The sequence below is a fragment of the Alosa alosa genome, chromosome 16, assembly GCF_017589495.1.
Source record: "Alosa alosa isolate M-15738 ecotype Scorff River chromosome 16, AALO_Geno_1.1, whole genome shotgun sequence".
NCBI classification, from domain to species: domain Eukaryota; kingdom Metazoa; phylum Chordata; class Actinopteri; order Clupeiformes; family Clupeidae; genus Alosa; species Alosa alosa.
Window position 1 is genome coordinate 6,096,525 of NC_063204.1, and position 13,183 is coordinate 6,109,707.

The 13,183-nt window shown below is 38.9% G+C and overlaps 1 protein-coding gene and 2 long non-coding RNA genes across 10 annotated transcripts in view; all 3 read right to left on the reverse strand.

Moving 5' to 3' along the window:
* Positions 1-186, reverse strand: part of arhgap29a (Rho GTPase activating protein 29a) — a 46,843-nt gene extending 46,657 nt beyond the window's left edge. For both annotated transcript variants that reach the window (XM_048266336.1, XM_048266335.1), the window contains exon 1: positions 49-186. The gene's annotated coding sequence lies outside the window, so the exon portion shown is untranslated. The remainder of the gene's footprint in view (positions 1-48) is intronic.
* Positions 187-2,528: 2,342 nt separating this feature from the next.
* Positions 2,529-9,748, reverse strand: LOC125309047. Of its 4 annotated transcripts, none has more exons than XR_007196053.1 (6): positions 9,662-9,748; positions 4,003-4,909; positions 3,606-3,713; positions 2,972-3,238; positions 2,771-2,863; positions 2,529-2,644 (listed from the first exon to the last, which is right to left on the reverse strand). It is a non-coding gene; the product is annotated as an uncharacterized LOC125309047 (long non-coding RNA). The 4 variants fall into 4 exon arrangements; XR_007196054.1 differs by having other exon boundaries at positions 3,808-4,909; XR_007196052.1 differs by having other exon boundaries at positions 3,606-4,909.
* Positions 9,749-9,836: 88 nt separating this feature from the next.
* Positions 9,837-12,573, reverse strand: LOC125309048. 4 transcript variants are annotated; one of them, XR_007196058.1, is made up of 5 exons: positions 12,435-12,573; positions 11,837-11,878; positions 11,585-11,633; positions 10,696-11,094; positions 9,837-9,919 (listed from the first exon to the last, which is right to left on the reverse strand). It is a non-coding gene; the product is annotated as an uncharacterized LOC125309048 (long non-coding RNA). The 4 variants fall into 4 exon arrangements; XR_007196059.1 differs by lacking the exon at positions 9,837-9,919 and having other exon boundaries at positions 10,218-10,815; positions 11,017-11,094; XR_007196057.1 differs by lacking the exon at positions 9,837-9,919 and having other exon boundaries at positions 10,220-11,091.
* Between the last annotated feature and the right edge of the window lie 610 nt (positions 12,574-13,183).

The following is a 13,183-nucleotide window of genomic DNA, read 5'->3' on the forward strand; positions in this document are numbered from 1 at the left end:
TCGTTCCAAAGGAAATGTATCATTTTAAAGTGTCAGCCAAATACTCACCCAATATGTTATCCAGAGTCATCGTAAACTGTAAAGTTCTGCTTTCAATTCTTCTCAATGATGTTTATCCAATTTTGCAAACTATTCCAGTGCCGCTCTTTCGCATTTGTGCGTCCGTTTGTCACCGCTATTTGCTCCGTGTCGAAATTATGGAAGCGCGGTGCAATCTCTATCTACAAATACCCCTTCAGGTCACGTGACAAAATGTAGAATTTTTGGTTGGCTCGGCGTGGATTAAGAGGGTGGGCTCGCGGTCTCCTCCCCCTAACAACAGGTGTTCTGTCTGTTGACATGTCGTGTTTATGATAGAATATCTAGAAATACCTGTCATTCTGTAATCTTTCGATAAAGAAAATAAAAATCACGCAACGATACAACTAGCGAGACAGTGTTAAACATCAAGTGGTCCTAGCGTTTGATTTAATAGACACTCAAAGAGCACAAAAACTGCAACATCATCATTAAATTGCATGCTGATAGACACCTGAGAAAGGTAGCCTAATAGCCTAATGAAATTACAGAAAATACATAAAATTATAGGTTCCGGTCTCGTGACAAGTCTCTTGACAAATCTCTTGACTTCTTCAAGATGAAATCACTACATTGAAGAACACTGATTCAGCGACTTAAAACTACCTAGGCCTACCCCATTTCTAAAGACATCTGTTCCATCTAGTGGGCAAAGTATGCAAGCATGTATAGGCTAAATACCGTCATGAAACAGCACCCCCTATATTTCAGTGAATGCCCTAAATGGAAGTTTGTTGAAAGTCCAAATACGTCCAATATTTATTTTACAGTAGTTAGTTGTTAAAGTAAAGTTATGTCCCACATTCTAAAAAAACTAAAAAGGTGAAGCCTTCTACTATTTCCCTTTGTAGACCTACTTCCAATACATAAAAGACTAAGCAAAGACTAGAAGTATACAGGTGCTGGTCATATAATTAGAATATCACGAAAAAGTTGATTTATCTCAGTAATTCCATTCAAAAAGTGAAACTTGTATAATGTATACATTCATTCCACACAGACTGATATATTTCAGGTGTTTATTTCTTTTAATTTTGATGATTATAACTGACAACTAATGAAAATCCCAAATTCAGTATCTCAGAAAATTAGAAAATTCAACGCGATTTGTAAAAAAGGTTCAATTTTGAAGACACCTGGTGCCACACTCTAATCAGCTAATTAACTCAAAACACCTGCAAAGGCCTTTAAATGGTCTCGCAGTCTACTGAAAGAAATGACTTGTAGAATTTACTTAATAAAATCCTTGTAAGTATTTGCACTCAAACTTTCTAAGTAAATTTTAATGCTGTAATATCAAGTATAACTTACTTACCAGTATCAAGTACAATGTACTTACTACTAACCTTAAAAATTGTGATGATATTATGTAAATGTTATTTAATTATTTTCATACAGGAATATCAGTTATCAAAATATTAAGTAAATCTTACATGTCTGTAATATTTACTGTTATGAAGTGAATAAGTAGATTTTACTATATTTTTTCTGTTTGAAAATTTTAATTACCTAGTTGTATTAAGTTGTTTTACTCTACACTATAATTCTGCAATGTTACTTATTTTCTTTTGATAAATCTTAACCTTATGCAGTTAATATGCTTTTACCACATACCACACAATTAAAATGTAATGCAATTAACTGTTTATTTTGTCAGAACAGCCATGCTCACAATGTTCACACATTATATGAACTTAACGTTGGGGCGGGGGGCAACAAAAAATGTCGGGGGCAGTCATCACTGAAACTCAACACTGCATGTACCCACTGATATGTTTTTGCTGTATTGAAAAAGTAAAACACTGTTGAATGCTCATTCAAATGACTGCTTTTCTTCACCATTTTTTTTTTAATAACTAAAATATCACTGGTGACCATACATACTGCCTGTCAAAATGTTTAACCCATGTTTAAGGCATAAAATATAAATGAGAATATCACAAGGAAAAAAAAAAAACAAAAGGTTTACAGCAACAGAGCTAACACAACCAGAATCCTAAAAGGACAGTATGTTTTACCATTAGTAAAATTAACAATCAATGCCACTCCTACCCAATGTTTTTTGATGTTTTTGTCTCCAAGTATTACAACATATCAAAGATAAAACACTCAATTTGTCGGCAAATATTGCAAAGATGTGGTTGTGTCAACTTGCTCTCAAAGACAAACACACAACATACAACACAACACAACATAACACAACTTAACGGGAAGTCAAAAGCATTTGACAAAAACTTCCAACAACTGGTTGAGATGGTGATCTGGTGAAAGCATTTAAGCCAGCAATTTCAACTTTAAAGCTTGTATTTTTGGGGACAGCTTAATGCCATCCAAATCCAAGAAAAGTTTTTGGAAAACTTCAAAAGTGTATCGAAGTGCTGGCGGATATGCAAGGCTGAGGGCATAAATGAGTCCCATAAGCAATGCGCCTTGGCTTTTGCTTTGTGCATCCACATCCTTCGATCATCTTTCCTTCAACAACGATGGCCACATCAGCTGGATCCTCTGCACCATGAACCACCAGGATTTTGAGGACATGTTGCCTGGCATCACTGCGGCAGTCCTCCTGCATACAATTTACAAGAAAAAAGACAATTCTATTGAGTGACAAATCAGAATTTCCTCATTCATTATGACGTAATTTCCAGAAAGTAAATCATTAAATTGATTGTGAGCTGTAATCATACTTTACCTGGCAATCTTCAAAAAGGTCCTCCACTTTCTCACCCAGGTACACAATGAGGCTGCGGATAACAGTGTCACGTTTCTCCTCAATGCTTTGGTTCTGTTAACAGTTTAATATAGTGTCAATATTGAAGCCTTATTCATAAACAATGAACTGTCTCAGGAAAACACAAGAGCATACACTAAATTGCCAAAAGCATTGGGTCACCTGCCTTGATGCGCATATGAACTTAAGTGACATCCCATTCTTAATCCATAGGGTTTAATATGACGTCAGTCCACTCTTTGCAGCTATAACAGCTTCAACTCTTCTGGAAAGGCTCCACAAGGTTTAGGAGTGTGTTTATGGGATTTTTTGACCATTCTTCCAGAAGCGCATTTGTGAGGTCACACACTGATGTTGGACGAGGAGACAGTCTCTCAGTCTGCGCTCTAATTCCTCCCAAAGGTGTTCTCCTGGGTTGAGGTCAGGACTCTGTGCAGGCCAGTCAAGTTCATCCACACCAAACTCTGTCATCCATGTCTTTATGGACCTTGCTTTGTGCACTGGTGCACAGTCATGTTGGAACATGAAGTGGCCATCCCGAGCTGGGCTTGGCCCCCTTAGTTCCAGTGAAAGGAACTCTGAATGCTTCAACATTAACCAAGAGATTTTGGACAATTCCATACTCCCAACTTTGGAAACAGTTTGGGAATGGCCCCTTCATGTTCCAACATGACCGTGCACCAGTGCACAAAGCACTGGTGCATGCTGTATATGCTTACGAATATGTGTGTGTGTGTGTGTGAGAAAGAGAGTCAGAAAAACTGAAGGTCTATCTTGAAAAAGTGAGCAAGCACACCTGACTTAGTCTGTACAAGAACAGTCTCAGCGTGGTCCCGAAACACCTCCCTTGGCCTTAGCTCTGCTCCAGGGACATTGTGGTTATTCTCCTGAATTCCTCCTTGATCTGCATTGACATAAATCACAAATACAATATCAGGTAAGGAGATGAATAATCTGGTGCTAAATGAAAATTCAAATTATAAGGAGAGAATTTAAACCTTATAGATATTCATGGTGGAATTATATTTATTATAGAAACATTGTTAGTGCCCAATGGAACAGGTCAACAAAGCAGGCCATCTCTCTCTGAAGTCATCAGCAGCTGGACTTTCACTCACAATCTTAAGCCTTCGAATCGAGAATGTTTTGGCCATTTTCTCTTGAATCACCTTGGTGTTGTTACTCTTCTTTACCTCATTAAGAAGTTCCTGTCTTTCCATCTCCAGACTGTCGCTTGTTTCTCCACTTGAATGTGGAGGAAGGTAGTTCACCTCTGCCTTCTTCGGTCTCTTGCAATTTTTTGCCGGATTTCGCTCACCCGGGAGTTTCCTTCTCAATGAGTTGACATCAAGCTCAGGACAAGGTACTTCAAGCCTTTTCAGTTTGCTACGGTAATTAGCCATCTTGTATGTAAGACGCTGCTGCCACCCATACATGCCTGAAAATGAGGTATCAGGCTCCCTTAGGCATGGATGCTTTTTTAACAGAGCTTCTACAACTGCCAGTCTTTGACGGCCAGTGGGATAAGCAGTGTAGTAGAACACAGTGTCAGCAAGTTTCTCAAGTATGCTTGAGTTCATGGTTGGATTCTGAAGGAATGAACCATCACTTTCATAAGCCTTATTTCCTGCATTAAGGAGCATTTCAACATCGTATGAAAAGGTGGGTATCTGAAAATTAGTTGGCCATGGTTCTGATCGGCATTCTGGGGACTGTGGTAAAATGATAATGTCAGCTGAGCTAATTCCAGAATTGTCATCCTGCAAAGACACATCCAGTGACACTGGAGGAGAGGAAGCAACTGACTTGTTGATGGGAGTCAATGTCAGAATCACACTCGTCCATTCTAACTAGTTTGATTGTGTCTTTGTCCTTAACCACATCTGTTGATGTTAGAGTGAAGAATTGGTTATCAAAGTCTTTGTCCATGTACATAACAGTAAAGCTCCCTTGGAGTTGAAAATGACCCTGTGCAACTTCTAAAAGTTCATCTAAAGTGCTAGGGACTCCATTTGGTAGGGTCAACTTGTGAACTTGAGTCTCTTCAATAATCACACGTAGTTGAGTTGGGGCAGACATCATAATCTTGGGCAAGCAGAACTACAAGAAAAAACAGAACAAAAGATATGGTTCAATAAGACAAGAGCAGATATTCCATTTAACCACAATATCATATATTTAATGCATGTACTAGACCAAGGGACATTTTTAAAACCATACAAAACCTGGAATAAATACACAAATAAGTCCAATGAAGTTGTAATGCAAACAAGATGGATTCACACCATTTAAAATTATACTTTACCTAGTTTTACAGGCAGATGTGGTGTTTCAGAGAAACCATTCGATCACCTTGCAATGAATAAGTTGCCAATGGGTATGTGTCAGTGAGTTGTGAGTGCTCAATCACTTTGACTATGCTTGTGGACTCTAACTTGAAACATCTGAAACGCTCAAGGTACCACGCACTTTGCAATTTCACCACAAACACTAAGCTGTCACGAACAATGATGATTTGCAGTATTTCAGCAAAGTCGGGCAATCCACCAGTGTGGCCATATACCAGGATCATGCCAACACCGTAACTGGTGCCCCGAAATTCTGCCTGTTTTGTCAAATTAACAGCTGTCTCTTCAGGAGATTTCTGTAATAGAAATTCTCGTATGTTGTCATTTACAACCTCTAATGGCACTCTGGACATCTTTGACACAGACACTGCAGGTTTTTTGACATTTGAACTATGGAGATGGTATGCAATCATGGACTGATGTTTTTTTGCCATAGACTTCAAAATGTTACGGAAGCAGTTAGTCTGTCTCACAATCTTCTTAAAGGGGTGGTTCAGGATTTTGGACATAGGACCTCATTTCCAAGTAAGCAAGTGTGATATTTATCAGTGGAGACCGTTTTCAACACGTTTCATCCAGTCCTTCTAATTGCAGAGTTCGCAGGTGCTAGGCTAAGCGCCAAGTCAACGGTATGTGCTAGCCTGCCACTAAAAACAGTCTTACCCACTCCAAAGTACACCCAAGGCAAATAAATTATAACGCCAGACTATCGATGCAAATGTCTGTATTGATAGTTTTATTTCTAACATTATTCTATCCTTGCATTTCAACGATCGCATTACATTTTGAGGGACTAGTGTCTTAGCAGCGGCGGAATTATACTTGCTCCAGTTAGTAGTACTGCGCCAAAAAGTAAACAGTAAAAGCGCTCCAATGGGGATACCTAGTAGTAGCCTTGGTAATATCAGTCCGCCCGGCTGAGATGCAAAATGACTACTACCAACTTCAGGGAACAAAGTATAACTATTGCAACGCGATCGCGAGGGTAGTTGTATTTCTTACACTATTCTATCAACACAGACATTTACATCGATTGTCTGGAATTTGCCTCGAAAGTGTCCTTTGGAGTAGGTAAGACTGTTTTAGTGGCAGGCTAGCACATACCGTTGACTTGCGCTAGCCTAGCACCTGCGAACTCTGCAATTAGAACGACTGGATGAAACGTGTTGAAAACGGTCTCCACTGATAAATATCACACTTGCTTACTTGGAAATGAGGTCCTATGTCCAAAATCCTGAACCACCCCTTTAAAGAAGCTATGCTTAGCTTCAAACCTCATTGTCCATAAGGACACTAGTGGACCAAATGCTTTAATGAGCTGAGGATAATGCTCTAAAAAATGGTGTTTTGGAATCAATTTTTGTTGTGGAAAAACACTGCTAAATCTATGTCTATGCTCAGCAATCAGACTATCGAGGTGACCAATGCTTTCATCTGTGTGGGTAGGTGACATTACCAAAGCAACAACATCTTTGAGTGACATCAACAACTGCCAGGCCTGTTCCCCTTCTGGTACTTTAGTACCAAGCATAAGTGGAAGCAACCTCAATAAACACCAATTCTCAGTTGCGTTACCACCAATGGTTTTACGGGAGGCAAAGGTTGGTGGTATACCATGGGGACAATTTGTACGGTCTTTCCACTTGTATGGGAACTGTTTGATAATTCTATTGAGCTCTTCAAAAGAAAAGTATTTTTTCTTTATTAAAACCCCAAGACACAATGCCAATTCTACAGGTACTATACCTTCAAGTAAGTCATGGAGTATATCGGGTGGGTAACCTGTAGTCACATGAAAATGATTTAATCTTTGAGTAATTGCACAATGCTTTTTTACTCCATGACTATGGGTGTTACTGTCCAATGCTGCTTCAATGTCCAACTCATGTTGCTGTTTTGTTCTACTAGGGAACGCTCCTACCCTGACCTCCAAGTCCTGAAACTGGGACCGCTCTCCAACACAAAATCTACAAATGTATGACCCACTAAAACTTTCAATAAACCCCCCGACTGAGTAGGCACCAAGGTTATCGGCAATGACAGAAAATACAGTGCCTTTTATGATTTTTCCTAAACAGTGCACAAAAATACCATCATCTTCTAAGTTTCTCAAATCCCTTAAAGGAATTATCCGGAGTAAAATGCACTTTAGATCGATTTACGGATGATTGGGAGTACATACGTTGAGTTGACATCCAAATCATGTCATTCGGATGTGTTTTGAGAAAGTTCGATGTTACCGTTTTTAGTCTAAGCTCGTTAGCGTGGAAGTGAGAAGGGCATATTATTTTGCTGCTACAAAACGCTATTTTTATACCTCTTCTACAGTTCCAAACAACATTGCACTTACGTGATAGTGAGTAGAGGGTCCCTAAAGCCAAACCGAAGTATCCCGAGGTCTTTATGTGGTCGGATAGAGAGTCCAGAATGAATTTCATCAAGCCAGTACCTTTCCGGAAATGTTGCCATCTTTGCTGCCATCTCTGGAAATTCACAATTTCGTCGCCGTTTAAAAAAAAAAAAAAACATAGTCCAGTCCATACAACTTCATTTCAATTTCAAAAGAAATACTGGACTATGTTTTTTTTTAAACGGCGACGAAATTGTGAATTTCCAGAGCACACTTGGCAATCAACTCCTACGGACTTTCCCCAAAAGATGGCAGCAAAGATGGCAACATTTCCGGAAAGGTACTGGCTTGATGAAATTCATTCTGGACTCTCTATCCGACCACATAAAGACCTCGGGATACTTCGGTTTGGCTTTAGGGACCCTCTACTCACTACCACGTAAGTGGGGGGCGGTGGTAGTGTAGTGGTTAAGGAGCTGGGCTAGCGTGCAGTAGCCTGAAAGTTGTCGGTTCAATTCCCAGCTTCCACCATTGTGCCCTTGAGCAAGGCACTTAACCCCAAGTTGCTCCGGGGACAATGTGATCCCTTGTAATATAGCTGACATATGTAAGTCACTTTGGTCAAGAAGTGTCTGCTAAATGTAATGTAATGTAAAAGTGCAATGTTGTTTGGAACTGTAGAAGAGGTATAAAAATAGCGTTTTGTAGCGGCAAAATAATATGCCCTTCTCACTTCCACGCTAACGAGCTTTTGACTAAAAACGGTAACATCGAACTTTCTCAAAACACATCCAAATGACATGATTTGGATGTCAACACAACGTATGTTCTCCCAATCATCCGTAAATCGATCTAAAGTGCATTTTACTCCGGATAATTCCTTTAATAATGGCTCTAGCACTTGAGAATAACCAAATTCCTTAACATCATTTGCCTTGCACAAAACAGCTAAGTAAATTGATGGTAATGTGGACCTTAACACTAATGGAATATCAGCGAACACCCAGTAGACACCTGTCACCTTATGCTTTTTACGAGAGGTTCCTAATGGGTTACATATTTCAAAATCGTCACAGTAGAGAAGAAGGAAAGTCTTAACTCATCTCCAGAGATAAATGTGTTTTCTTTGAAGTGAGAACCATCACGGAAACTACTATACTGACCTGGAGAACCACAATGCCTTGTATGCTTCAAAACCTTTTCCTGAATGTCACTATTTTTCAGAGCATGTGACAAGGTTTGCAAAATTGGTATATATTGGAATGTCTTACCCTCTTTCGCATCAAGTATATACTCCAACGGTTCAACAATAGAGAAATGTTCCTTTAAATAACTATTTCTCTTGTATGCTGTCCCAAGAGGCCCTTCCTCACTAAAGGCTGCACTGAGAGGATTTAACTGGCAAATGTTATTCACCAATTCTGCAATCACCAATTCTTCAACGGTGCAGTTATGATTTTGTAATGTGCTACAGACAATGTTTTTGATAATGGGTGCGGATGCTGTACTGGTTTTGAACTGAAGCTCGTCTACAATCTCATCTATACACCTATTAGAGACGTTCAAGATGCAGTCTAATTTAAGTAATAGGGACCCAAGCTCATCAACAATGACTTGAACAAAATCTTCACCCTCACTGACAAGTGTTTCATCAGATTAACTTCACTTTCATCTACCAGCCAACTACCATCCTCTGTTCCCTGACTTGAATATGTCTGAAATATAGCATGTTTAAAATCGTCAAGGCTGTGAGGATTGTGCTTCCTACTTTTGTGTGAAGCAAAAGTAGAATAAATATTAGTAGTGTAATCACAATCCTTAAAAACACAATGCACAGTTTCGTGCTTTCTCAGATGAACTGCAATGTGTTCAAAATATTGCCTTTCTGTGTTAACACTATATGAATTGCATACAAGACATGAAAATGAATGAGTTTGCCCTAACTGTTCTGCTTGAGTATGATTTCTAGACAAATGGGTATGAAGGGCCCCCCAACTTTTAAATGAACAAGGACAATCTGAGAATAAGCAGGGTATTGTCCGACCTTGACCAGTGTGGAAATGTTTTAATCTATAGTGCTTTATGAGCTCTAAACGTTTTGAGGCACTGAAAGCACATTTTTTGCATGACCATCTCATAACAAAGGATGCCTACTGTTTCTCCCTGATGATGCCAGCATGGAAACCCTTTAATCTGTCCTCAACTGTCCACTGTCCTCATCCTAACTGCAAGGTCACCCTGCAAATCACAATTTAAGATATTAAGAGTGAATTATGGCTAATACTAACCGCAGCAGTATTATATCATGCATAGGTTTTTACTTGCCTGAATGAGACTCACACTCCCTCAACTCACACTCCACTCCTGCAGAAAATCCTGCCTCCAACAAGTGACACCTCAACTCACTTCTTTCTGTTGAGAGAAATATATTAATAACACAAAATACAGATTAACTTTATAAATACGTTTTAAGTCTAAACTAAAGCAATGATGCATTCGAGTTTGTCTGTATATATTGACTGTAATTTTACGGCGAAATTGTAGTAAAATCACAATGAAATTGTGTGATTTTACTACAATTGGCCATAAAATTACAGTGAATATAGAGCGGAAAGCCGTAATTTTACGGCAATTCCTTGTATGACATTTTACCATAATTTTACGGTAACCAGGCGGCAACTTTTGCTGCCGTGCCTTTTACCGTTTTTTTTTTTTGCTGCTGTACATTTTAATGTTTTTTTTTTATATATATATTTTCTCTTATTTCAGACATTTTACATGGTCAAACCATATAAAAATACACCATAAGTTAGTTCCAACAGTTATAAGTTTATTCTAACATCAAATGAGGCATTGCATTTCTACAGTTTCCAATTAATTTACAGTGCATTGTAAAACAAAATATTATTCCTCAAAATATTTGAGAAAAACGATGGCTTAAAACTACTTTAACCATTCTTGTTCTGACAACTTAAAACTTTGTTGTAGCTACTCAATTCATTTCAGGAAACCGATTGCCTTAAACCTTTTAATTTGGTTTTAACACACTGAACTCATATCTAAACAGTTTATTTAGCTAAGTGCCAAACACTCATAACTGAATACATTCATTCAATATAAAACTCTGTGATTTGAAGAGTTTTAGGCAATGCAAGCCAAATTATAATTATTAAGGCAATCTACAAAACCTGTTAACTTCACTCCAGATCATTTGTAGCTTGGGTTTGATGGCTTTCTCCCATCATTGATCAAAATTGAAGACGATAACCTGAATGAACTCAATAAAGCCACTTTGCTCCTCAGGGTATCTCAAAAAGGAGAGCACAAATCAGTCCCATTATTTAGATAGATAGATAAATAGATGCTATTAAAAAAAGACAAGAGTCTAAAAATACACCAAAATTCAATATCAAACTCTAGCAAAAGCCAGCATATTGTTCAGGAGAGGGTGCTCAATAAAGTAGACAATGGAGGCTGCTGTTAGCCCCTTTTCAACTTTTGGACCTTACTTGACAACAGGATGTTCTCATATCTGACATTCAACAGCAGTGGTGTCCTCACATATGACAGCAGTGGTAAGATGTCTGCTGGAAGCAATAAAATGCAAACACAAACTTCAGAATTAGGATTTTCCAACCACACAAATGAACGGCCTCAGACAGATTGTGTAAGGGCCTATTTAGACCGCAAGCATGGCGACTGTGTGTCAGCTGCGTTACCTGTCCGTTTTCATTTTGGCACAGATGTTAACAGGTTAGAGCGTACACTGCCTGCATGACACGCATGTTTCAGGTGTGTCTTGAACCACGCTGAAAACGTGTGTATGCTAGAAATAGGACTGGCGTGTATTTTTCAAGCGATAGGCAAATGTGTAGAAAGCGCTTCCATTCAAAAGAGACAGTGAAGAGATGCTACAATAGGCAGACTGCCCACAGCAGCGCTACATCTGAGACGTCTCTGGTATGAATGCACAGATAAAACACAATGCAGCAGCCATGGAACAGACACGCAATGCACATGCCACGTTGACGCTCTGAATAGGCCCTAAAAAACTTTGTGTAATACATTGACACTCACCTGTCATAGATATTGCAAGTTCCGTGGACTGTCCAACACTTCCAAACTCCTAAAATTACACAAAATACCAATATAACAAAATAACAATAAAATAATACAAAGATAGCACCAACCAATATGAATGACATTACTCTTGGACAAAACAAACATAATAGCATTTTACACAAGTAATTTATGAATGCAATACATGTAGCTTAACATTAATAAGAAAAATACCACAAGTATAATAGATAAAAAGGTGTGTTAACTTACATAGCCATTAGATCCAAGGTACTTTCGTTGTTAGCACTTATTCTGCTCATATTCGGCATTGGAGGGACAGAAGAAGAAACATTAGGTTGTTGAATAAAGCTGTATTATACAAACAGATCTCTATTGACAACCTATGTTTCTCTGTATTGCATGAATCACATTAGACTACAGCAACAGTGAAATGATAAACTGGTGAACATAGACAACTAAATTATTTTCACATAAACATAATGCTTACAGGATTGTTTAATCTGCATTTACCACAAGCCAGCCTTTCTGGAAACTTTTAAATAACACGATGCTAAAAAGGCTGTGCTATGCTAGTTAGCTAAACAATAGCTAGTTGGGTTCTACAAACTTACAAGGACAAAGATAGGTAAAATACACAACAGAGTCCTCCTCCTTAATCTAAATTATGATAGTCATGCATTATTGAAGGCATGTGAACACCATTTTGAAATATCAGAATTCATGGTTAACATGGGCGAGCACTAGCTTGCTAGCAGCAGCTGTTGACGTATTTTTAATGTTAGCTAATCATTTGCAGTCGACAGTTTTATTACCACCCGAATATCCTTACATTTTAACTAAACCTTACCTCTGGATAGCTGTGCCTCCTCTTTCACAAAGATAATTCCATTATTCCTGCACAAGTGTTTCTCATACTTCAAAAGCTCCTCTGTTGAAAGTTGCTGTAAGTGAGTGAAGAAAAAAGTAACGGTCGTTCCAAGAGTCCGACCAAGCGAACTCCCCTCCCCCAACAACATTTGCTGCAGAGAGCCAGCCAATCAAATTGCAGTTATGCTAATGAGCAAAGGCAGCTCATTAGCATAATCAAGCCGAATTCATAAGATGGTCCGAGACACCGTATTTGCAGATAAAAGTCATTTGTTTGTAGCCTAGAAATCTAGACGCACCCTAGCGGCGGCAAATTAATTTGCTCAGCCTGTACTTCTAGTACCAAACCATAGGGATTTCTATTGGCTGATGCTGTGGACGTCATCCAATCACAGCGCTCTATTTTGTTAGTCTTAAGGCGGGCTTAACAGGATAACGACAGTCCTGCAACAGTGAACAACAAGGCAGGTGGCTATGGCTAACGAAGAGCGGTTGTTTGAATCGGCGTTGGCGTCAACTCTGGAGGAGTTGGACTAGTGCTTTTCTTTGAAAGTTGAACAACACAATGCACTTAAGTCATTCCTTTGAAGAAGGATGTATTTGCCGCTTTGCCGACCGGATCTGGGATATGGTCGTGGCGCTGGCCTATTGCATGCCTAGGCAGTTTGAAAGACAATTCTCTGCCCGCCCCTTGGATTAAGCGAGGTGAATGGTTTGATTCCAGACTAT